This window comes from Grammomys surdaster, unplaced genomic scaffold (genome assembly GCF_004785775.1).
Source record: "Grammomys surdaster isolate TR1022 unplaced genomic scaffold, NIH_TR_1.0 1129, whole genome shotgun sequence".
Classification (NCBI taxonomy): domain Eukaryota; kingdom Metazoa; phylum Chordata; class Mammalia; order Rodentia; family Muridae; genus Grammomys; species Grammomys surdaster.
The window spans coordinates 142563-153608 of NW_021605548.1; the positions used below are offsets into that span (position 1 = coordinate 142563).

The 11046-nt window shown below is 46.8% G+C and overlaps 1 pseudogene; it reads left to right on the plus strand.

Moving 5' to 3' along the window:
* Positions 1-10626: 10626 nt before the first annotated feature.
* Positions 10627-11046, plus strand: LOC114634855 (annotated as a pseudogene).

The following is an 11046-nucleotide window of genomic DNA, read 5'->3' on the forward strand; positions in this document are numbered from 1 at the left end:
CTCTCTCTCTCTCTCTCTCTCTCTCTCTCTCTCTCTCTCTTGTTTAGTCCCTCCTGTACCTTTGCTATTGAATCTTTAACTATCTTCCTCCCACCCCTGGATGGTCTCCAGTATGTACTTCTCAATTTTCTATACCCTTAGGTAACACAGAAAAAGGTCCTTTACGCTGATGGGCCTGCTGCCGGCTTCTCTCACCTCCAGAGTGCACATGTATGGGATTTCTCACAGGACACTTCTCAACTTTGGGTGAACGCACCCTAAGCCCCACACTCGAAGGCTGCTTCTGGGACATGGTTTAGATTCAAAAGTCCCTTGTCTGTGACATTTGGGTAATCTCCACCCCTATGTCTCTAGGTTGGGGATATCCCAGGAGTCAAGGCTTGCTGCTAACTTCCAGAGTTCAAAGACAAGGTCTGGCAGCCAAGCACAAGGCAGGTGTTCCACTGTGGTGGACCAAGTCACATTTCCAGTGGCTGAGAGTACTTGGCAAGTCACTTTGGTAAGGTTCTGTTGGGTGCTGAGGCTCAGCAAGGGAAGGAAGATACTCTGTAGTCATTTAATGTTTTCTTTGGCCTTGCATAATGGCAGGTGATCTTGAGCTTGAGGGGGTTGCTCAGGTGTCTGGCTGTTCTCCAGTTGGCATCAGGTTCAGGAGCAGGTCTGAGTTATGTGCAGTCAGGCAGTTACTCCATCCACTTCAACGGAGGTCGGGATGGTCAACAGTACCAGGAGCAGCCTCTTTTACTTTGTTTACTCGTGTGGAACCTCTGGGGGACCTGCATTATACAGATCACTAAGTGTAGGTCACAGTTCCTCGTGTCTGATCTGGAAAGCTTACAATCGAGCCATAATATCCTTATTAGCCTGAAAAGTCATTTTTGTGGCGTGGGGGGATGTCAAGAGCCGGGGTCAAGGGAGTGGGGCTCAGAACACGGCCAGGACAAGGGGCAACACCCAGCCAGTGCAAGTTTCTGAGGGCAATTTAGATAAGGTTCTGTTTTTAGGGTTCTGTTCATACCTGCTGTTCATGTAGATGTTAATTTTCTTGCCAGCCCCAAGTTCCAAGGCTGCTTTCTGCACTGACTTGCCCGGGGGTGGGGAGTAGAAGTTCAGCCCAGATGACATTGTGCTGTCCATCACAGCAGCACCAGTTTGTCTCTGACCAGCTTGGAGAAAACTGCTCCCACCTGTAAAGCAGGTTGCCTCAGCTCCCAGCAGGGGTCAGTAGGAGAAGTCTTTCCTCCACTCATGGGTTCACTTTTTGGGTCAGTTGGTTGCAGCCTGTCAGGCAGAAAGTGTATCTGGGCCCCCATCCTGGAATGTAAGTCTCACTCCAACAGAGAGTAGGGACAGTCTGGGATGACCATAAATGAATGGGATACCCAGCCCATCTCTAGGTCACCGTTCTTCAGGTAGTCCCTGAATAAATACATTTTGATGCCAGTGGCTCCTTGGAACCAAAATCTTTTCTTGTAAATGGAGCCATCGGCTTAGAAGAGGACCGAGTGTTGAGCCCCCGGGTCCACCAAAAGTTGGGTGGGTCCAAACCCTGTCTACCCCAATCACTGTCTTCACTCAGAACTAATACCTTCACCATTTGGGAGTGTTTTTCAAAGGCCTGGGATTTCCTGATCCCGGCTTCCATTTGTTCGGGCACTCTCGGGCTCAGCAGCTGGCTCCTTTACTTGCAATGTGTACACTGGTCCTTTTCAAGGAGTATCTGTCTCCCTTCAATGGGAGTCTCCCTTCTCTGCTTTCCCTTAACTACTGTAGCCAATATTCTCTGTAAATTCCTTTCCTGTCACCTTTCATTTTCTCATCTCTCTTTCATCTTCTTCCTTTCTTTCTCTGCTCTTTTTGTTTCTCCCTGTTATGGTAGACTTCCTCAGCAACCTACACTAAATCTTTTAATGACTTACCCTGCCGTCCCTCTAGCCTCTGAAGCTTGTTCCTGGTATCTACTAGCCTGGTCTATAAAGGACACAGTGTGTACTGACAGAACGCCTCAATGAGCCATTCTAGAAAGGCTGTGGGCAACTCATCTGATCCCTGCTTAGACTCACATGCCTTGGTCAAAATTCGGGGGGCTGGGGGCTCCTGTGGCCCCCTTGAGACCTGCCAATGAAATCTTCAGGTAGGCTTTTAGGTGCCCCTTACCTTCTTCCACATTAATGTCCCAGTCAGATCTGGTCAGAAGAAACCCTCTGTTGATGACAGCCTGGTCAATTGATGGTGCCCTCATGTCTGAGGGAACATTCTTTCTTTCTAGTATCCTCCCTTGCTCCTGATGGCCAGAACCTACAAGGGTCTTGGGGAAGAAAGGTTTTTATGGGGGGCGGGGTGTCTGCTACTAGATTAATCCAATTAACTATATAGGGCACTTGGTCTGGGTGTCCAAGGGATCCTGGCTAAAGACTCTTTCCCTTCTCCTCTGATCACCTGTATGAATGTCCCTTTGGGTGGCTACCCTTCTCCGAAGGTGGACCATTGGGTGAAGCAGAGAGAAACTGATTTGTCCTTCTTTACTACAAACTAGTATTTGCACTAAAACAGAGTCCTATTCTTTTGGCTCACTGACTCAGGGCAGCCTGTAATTTTTCACAGCAGGTGGCCTGCCTCCAAGCAGTTTGTCTCAGAGGTACCAGAGCCTGAGTCATGTGACTTGTCTCAGTGTTACTCACTCACAGTTTTAAAAAATAAAAAATTTATTACTATAACTCTCAGGTGAATAATCTTAAATTTCTAGTAAATTTTTGCCCAAAATTGGTGTGCCACCTGAAACGGGTGATAATTTGAAAAGCTCGGCATTACCTGGACTACCATGTTCTCCCACCAGAGGCAGCCAGGAGTCTAGGTCCCTGCAAGCATCAGGTGGGAAGCCACTTGCAGGGACAGTTGGGGCTTTGTAGACCTCTGTGGAAATTGGTGCTGCAGAGTCTGGTGCCCCTGTTGTCAGTGATTGTAACACCCCCTGAGTTGCACCTTTATATACACATAGGCAGCTGCAGGGCAACCTGGAGTCTGAAATTCCCTCAGCAATGCACCTGTCTGCCCAGGAGGTGGTGCTGCTTGCCCGGGCACAGGTCCAAGCACACAGGCCTACTTTCTTCCACTTCATCCTCCACCAGTCATACAGGCCCCATCCATTCTATGAGTGTTAGTATTCTGTCTAAACTCTACCTCTACAGTTACCTGTCAGCGGCCAGATACGCTCCTCCCCACAATTACCTGGCAACAGCCAGGTAGGCCTGCCTACTATAAAAGGAGCTGCTTGCCCCCTCCTCTCTCTCTTGATCTCTCTTGCCCTGTTGATCCCTGCCTGCAGGTTGCCCTCTCCTCTCCCCCCTTCCCTTCCCCCTCTCTCCATGTAGTCATGGTTGGCGTCTACTCCTCTACTTTTCTGCTCTCCCTCTCTCTCCTCTCTCCTCTTCTCTATCTCCTGAATAAACTCCCCCTCGTGGAACTGTCTGGTCTGCTGTTATCTGTCCAAGCTGCACCATAGATCTTTTCACTGGTGCTGAAACCTGGGACCAAAGGCTTCGGGGACCTCGACCTGTGCAGCCGCTAGCTCTGGCTGCTGCGACCGTGCAGGATGGACACAACGCTGCCACTGCTACACCACTCGGACTTCATCTGCTGCTACATCTGATGCTACAACCCCTGTCTCTCACGCTACTGCGAGACTCATCAAATTTCCACCACGTGAGCTGAGCCGCCACTGCCACTTGCGTGGTACTCTGCCACATGGGCTGGGTAGCAGGACAGGCAGGTAGACGCCCCCCTTCCACATTTCCTGATATCAGACTGCACAAACTCGCAAACATACATCGGCATATTAATTGATAAGGAGTTTCTGTTTGGCTTGAGGGACCCTGAATATCCGGTTAGCGCCTGGCCAGCGCTTCCTGGACTAAGGGTTTGACTTTTCATGGCCCCAGTCCATATGGCCTCTAGCTGATCTGTGACTTAAGACATTGGCCCATTGGGTGGTTTTTCCCCTCTAAAGTAGCTCCCAGCTTCTCCCAAGCTCTCGCAGCTGAAACCCTTGTACCAGATGAGAGCTACTTTCTGGTGGGTTTCAGGAGCCCCACTGAGGCTCCCAGATAATCTTGTGATGACCTGATTATCTGGCCTGAGCCTGATTTTCATTGCCAGTTTTTTCTTTTGGGACACTGAATGATAACTTGGTAATAGCCGCGATCACCCAATAGGCACGTTGTCTTCCTCCATACCCACAGACACATACTGTCAGCAGTCTGATAACTGAAAAAAAAAAATCCCTATACCCCTTTCCATGTGTTCTGCCTGCTCCCCACCCAAGGATCTACCCTCTTTCTACTCTTTCTTTTTTAATTAATTAAACCAAAATGGAGAATTGCTGTGACTCTAGCGGATGTCTGCAGGTTCCACTAGCCTAGAACTGGTAAGCTTCCCCATCCCCCACTGGCCAGAGTAATAATCCACATGGTCCCAGGGAAGATTTCTTGAGCTAGAGAGAACACTGTCCTTCCCTGAACCTCGTTCTAGGATGGCTCCCCTTACATGAGACACTTCCCCCTCTCCTCTTGAGACAGTTTCTTGCCGCTAAGTACCCCAGGGCAGGCCTGGACAGACTGTTCTCTCTGCCTCAGGAGCACCGGCTCTGACGGTAGTCCCCAGCGTGTCTCTTCCAAGGGAAAGTCTTTTGCGCCCTTTCCCCTTTGCCTCCTTCGTCATTTGTGGGATGACTGGACTCAGTTCCAGTGCCTTGCCTGGAAAGCAGCAGCCCGTCTGGGACTCTGCTTGCTCCCTCCCCACCTTTGCCTCCTCTGCGGCCGGTCTGGTCCGCTGGCTTCCTGCTCCCTTCCCTCTGTGGTTCTTAGCTCTGCTCTGGGTCTTCCCCTTGCATCCTGCCACCTGGGACCTGTAAAGTGAGGATTTTGCCACAAAAACAACTAAAAGGAACGTTGGGATGATATGGAACATGATTGCTTTTCTTTACTCACTGCTGCCAGAGTCACTGGGCAGCAGATTCCAGATGCTAGCAGGAAGTCCCGCCCTGTCACTGCTGCCTGCAGACCTGTGGCTCACAGCTCTAACCTGCCAGCCCTATGATCCAGCTTTCTTAGCCAAAATGTTTCTGTGCTAATACAAAAATGTGCTTTTCTCTTCCTATGCAACCTGCCAAAGTTACTTAAGACTCTTTCCTAACCTGTCTTGATAGATTTTTACTACTATTTTTACTATTGAATTCTATTCAGTTACAACCAATCCTTATGGCTCTCACTCAATCTTGTCAGAAGTCTGCTAACAGTATATTTTAAGTTTATGGCTGACAGAATGCCCAAAGCCTCTAACAGTTACCCAAGATGATTTCAGAAGAATTGGACACCAGACTCCTAGAACATATAGCCTGGATTGTTTGTGAACAAATGCAATGGGATGCCCTGAGTCAAATGACTTGGCTAAATCAAGATAAGTCATTTCTCATGTCACAAATACCCATTCCACAGAAAAAAGCCCTGTGTCTTCTGCGCTTGGAAGCCAAACTGACTTCACTCAAAAGACTATGGAACCCATGGGAACTATTGGCTAGTGGACTCTGTCATTTTTTAAAAATAATATATAACTGGTAGACTGTTGTTTACTCTTTCTCAGACTTCTGACTACATTGACAGCTAAGCTTTCACAGATTATCTGTTATCTCATTACCTAAAGTCAGTTGCCATCAATTAAATGCTTCATATTTCCTTTTCTTACTATCCCACTGCCCTAAATTATCTGAGTTCCTAGTAATTTGCCTAACTCTAATAAAACATTCCACTATACAATCCAACAAAGGCTCATCTTAAAGACTATTTGTGTTGTTAACTCATGCTGTTATCTGTTTTAAAAGCTTATAAGCTACAGGAAACCCACTCAGATCTACCTCTCATGGACCAAATAGATGACATCCAGATCTAGTCAAGTCCAGACACATTCAGAACAGCCCCAGAGAAGCAACCTCCAGATGCTCCATCTCCTGTCACACACACAGCTGCTTCTACTGGACCTGTTCCTTCTGGCCTATCCTCAGATGGCTCCATAGACCCTGGACAGCAGAAAACAGCCTGCTCTCCTAAGACCAGAAAGACATCCCCCATACCCATTCTTCTAGGTTACTGCTTTGCCGTTGCCTCTTTCTAATTTTTCTTTTTTAATTAAACCAAAATGTGGGGATGTTAGTATTCTGTCTAAACTCCACCTCCACAGTTACCTGGAAGCAGACATGTACACTCCTCCCCACAGTTACCTGGCAACAACCAGGTAGGCCTGCCCACTATAAAAGGGGCTGCTTGCCCCCTCCTCTCTCTCTCTCTTGCTCACTCTTGCCCCCTTGATCCCTGCCTGCAGGCTGCCCTCTCGCCTCCCCGCTTCCCTTCCCCCTCTCTCCACGTGGTCATGGCCAGCTTCTACTCCTCTACCTCTCTCACTCTCAATAAACTCCCCCTCGTGGAACTGATCTGCTGTTGCCTGTCAAAGCTGGGCCATAAATCTTTTCAATGAGGATAGTCCATTCCTATACTGGAGACTTCAGGCTGATAGAGCTGCCTTGAACCTCATTGAGCCAGTGCCAGTATCCACATTTGTGGGCACTGTCCATGCTGTCACCAGTCTCCACTATAGCAGCTCTGCAGAAGAGGCCTTACTGATGATGAAGGGTTACTGTGGGCCTGGTGCTAGCCACTGGTGGCCCTCTTCCAGTAACTATTATCTATGGGCCCATGATGTGAAAACCATGTTTCAGACGGCACATTCTACCCCAAGTGCCTTTTGTAGTCTTGGTCCATCTATTTATTCTTTGCCAGGGCAGCCTGTCCACTCCCTAGAGTGTGCCCTTCCTAGGACTCACTCTGCCTAGCCAGAGTCCTATGTGTCATGGCCTTCCTGGTTACATCAGTAACCCAGCACTCCTGCTTCTTCCTACCTCTATTCCCTACAGCTGTTCTGGCTTCTGTGCCCTTTGTTCTAGAGGCATTGACCTGTTCTCCTGTCCATCCCTGTTGTCCCTACTCCTTTGGATAATAAATCCATTTCCTAACTCCACTCATGTCAGAACCCACCCATAGAATGGTGTTTTCTAGAAGATGTCTCTAACATCCCTTCAAGTTGGAGAGCCCAAGCCAGGATTGCACCCCTGGGTTGAGGTACTGTAGCAAGCACTCCACACCCACCAGACTGTGAATGAGAATGTCATTACCCAAGGCCTTGTACTGGGCCTAACTAGGATGGCATAGCTGGATAGACAGGAAGTGTCAGCCACAGGTGTGACCCCACCCCTCCAGGCAATTGCATAGGCAGCTTCCTCCACATCCAATGGCTACCCTTAAATGTCCTCAGGCTCAGGGAGGCCCCCTCACAAACACAGGATATGTACAATGTGCTTATGAGTGGGGTGCTGTCTCCCCACACTGGGATCTCTTTGGTACAAGCATGGGATCCTATTTACATTGGCTTCCCTAGCACCTACATGGAAGGTGTTTAAAATAAACTCGACTTCATGGCAGAGCTTGAACATCTGTCTGAGAAACTGGTTGTGATGAGCAGGGCTTGGCACAAGATCTTGCTTGGCTTGAGGTGAGCAAAGCAGTATGCAGCAAGACCATGGTCAGGTTAGGAAGATGGCTCAGTGATTAAGAGCACTTGTTTGTCTTGCAGAGAATGGGGATTCTACTCCCCAAGTCCACATGGTGCTACCAACTGTCTGCAACTCTAGTTCTAAGGAACCTGAGGCCCTCTTTTGGCTTCCAAAGGCAAAAAGGTCTGTGCTTGGTGCATAGACCTTCAGGCAAGTTACCCATACGCATAAAATAAAAACACTCCATCCCCCCTTTTAAAGGACTAATGTCAGTCTGAAGGCAGGTCTCAAGTTCCAGTAGCTTAGGACAAAAGCTGATCAGGGCTTGCATGGGCTCACTCTATGGCAGAGAAACTGCCAAACAGTTTGAGTCATAACCCTCACAGGACCACAGGTGGTGGCAGAGCTGAGACAGGAAGATCATAAGTTCAAGCCAGCCTGGGTAATTTAGTTAGACCTTGTGTACTTTGAATATGCTCAACCCAGGGCACTATTAGGGGGTGTGGCCTTGTTGGAGGTAGTGTGCCACTGTGGGGATAGGCTTTGGGACCCTCCTCCTAGCTGCCTGGAAACAGTTGCCCCTGGCTTTCTTTGGATGAAGATTTAGAACTCTCAGCTCCTCCAGTGACATGCCTGCCTGGATGCTGCCATGCTCCTGCCTTCCTTGATGATAATGCATTGAAACTCTTAACATGTAAACCTGTCCCAATTAAATGTTGTCCTTTATAAGAGTTCTTGGTCATGGTGTCTCTTTATAGCAGTAAAACCCTAGCTAATTCAGAAGTTGGCATGACTCACTAGGGTATTACTGTGACAGACCTGACCATATTTTTGTTGTAGGAATCTGGATTTGAGGACTTTGGGTTTGGGAAGCAAAGCTTTAAGTGGTGTCTGATGGACTGTCTGAGTAGAACTATGGAAGACATTGGTGCTGAGGATGATTTTAACTGTGCAGACCTGGCCTGATAGATTTTAATGGTAAAGAATGTTAATATATGGCCTACAAACTGTTTTTGAAATATTTTGGTGAAGAATGTGGCATTTTTTTTCATTGTCTGAAGAGTCTGCCTGAGGCTAAGTGAAGAGATTTAAAATAATTGCTTTGACAAAGAAGTCTCAAAAACAGCCTGCTATAAATTCTGTTTGGTGGTTACTAAAGTTCACAAGAGCATCTTAACGAAAAGGAGCAAGTTGAGGAAGGCAGAATACAAAATGTATAGTTCAAGTAATAAAGATGCACCAGGAAGGAAATAGAGCTGGATCCTGTGTTCAAGGAGAGAAACAGATGAAGGGAGAGGTGATATCCGGGCAAGGTCCCACCTAGCTAAGGTTATTTATTGTGTGTGTTAGCAGTTGAACAAAGAATAGTTATGTCACATTAGGTGTTATTACCTGGATTGTTTTCATTTGGACGTTTAATCTAGAATGAACTACAATCCAGAAGCAGAGGGGATAACTGTGATCCACATCTTGAGGCTGGAAGACACAGGATTTTGATCTGGATCTTGAGGCACAATGGACATGAGAAGAGTAGTATTAATAATTTTATAAATCCTGGTCCAGGGTTGCTACCCACTCAATTGTTTATATCTCCGAATGAAAGACACACATAGAGCGTTTATATTTTAATGTACCTTAAGCATCATAATAGCTGGGCAAGTGTCTAACCTCCATGTTGTTAGAATCTGTTCTGTCGTTAATTCCGAGTTACTATTTACTATTTTCTATGTTCCATCATGGCTGCTCTAGACCCAACTGAGCATCCCTGTGCCACGTTCTGTTGGTCCCTTTACATGGCAGCTCTGCTGCTCTGTCCTATACTCTTCTCTGGCACAGCTTCTCTCCTCCTCCCTGTCTTCTCCTTGAGGTCCCAAACCACCAGAAGAGGCTATCGCATCCCATTACAAATAGTTGTGAGCCACCATGTGGGTGCAGGGAATTGAATTCAGGACCTTTGGAAGAACAGTCAGTGCTCTTAACTACTGAGCCATCTCTCCAGCCCACAGACAGCTTTCTTATAGAAGCCAGGACTAAAGAATTTGATCCAGCTGTTTCTTTCAAGATGCCCAAGGAAGACAGTGAAAGGTGGGGAGGTGATCCATCAGATGAAAGGAAACAGAGCACTGTACGTCATGACTAATCTCATAAGCTTCAAAACAAAGTTATACAGGAGGTCACTGGATAGTAGTAAATGGAAACACACATCTAGAAGATGTAGTAACTGCAAATATGAATACACCAAATGCTGGGTTTTGTAAGACAAACGATAATTGACATATAAGGTCAGATTAGGGTCAGGTGTATTAGTAGTGGTTGATTTTAATACCCCACACTAATCTCTACATATCATATCAAAACTGATAAGTCAAAAAACCTCAGTGATGAACTGTAAAATAGAACAAATGGACTTTACCAATGTTTCACGGAATGACAGAGTAGTCCATCCAGCAGAAATAGAGTTCACACCTTTTCAGTGTCCTGTGGATACTCCACTCAGACTATAAATCTAGTCTTTCCAAATTCAAAAGAATCAAAATAATCTCTTATATTGTATCAGATTATAGTGTAGTTAACTAGAAATCAGTAATGTGAAAAGTACAGAAACTCCATAAATGCAGGCTGAACAACACACCTTTTTCTTTTTTTTCTTTCTTTTTTTTTTTTTTTTTTTTTTTTTGGTTTTTTGAGACAGGGTTTCTCTGTGTAGCCCTGGCTGTCCTGGAACTCATTCCATAGACCAGGCTGGTCTCGAACTCAGAAATCCACCTGCCTCTGCCTCCCAATTGCTGGGATTAAAGGCGTGCGGCACCACTGCCCGGCCACAACATACCTTTCAATAACTAGTGTGCGCCCAAAGAAATCAGGGAAGAAATGAGAAAGTTTGTAGAATTAAGTGAAAATGAAAGCCCAAGTTACCAGAGTGTCTAGGTTACAGGTACATGTGTGTGCACGTGCACACACACACAGATAATGTATGTAATTTTAAAACTTAAGAAACACAGAATATCCTTTTCAAAGCAGCTGCCAAGATGGCTGAAGCTGAGCAGAAGAAGAAGTCCAAATTCCACAAGTGCAAGTTGACCTATCATGGCATGGACCTCGACCAACAGCTAGACATGTCCTATGAGCAACTGTTGCAGTTGCATAGTGCCCATTAGAGGCGGCGCCTCAGGTGGAGGTAGAAGCAGTACTCACTGCTCAAAGACTTGAGAAAGGCCATGGAGAAGCCTGAGGCAGTGAAGACTCACCTAAGGGACATGATCATTTTGTCTGAGCTGATCGGCAGCATGGTGGGCATGTACAGTGGGAAGACTTTCAACCAGGTGGAAATCAAACCAGAGATGATTAGACACTACCTGGGAGAGTTCTCCATCACCTACAAGCCTGTGAAGCATGGTCACCTTAGTATTGGTGCCACCCACTCCTCCCAATTCATCCCACTCAAATAG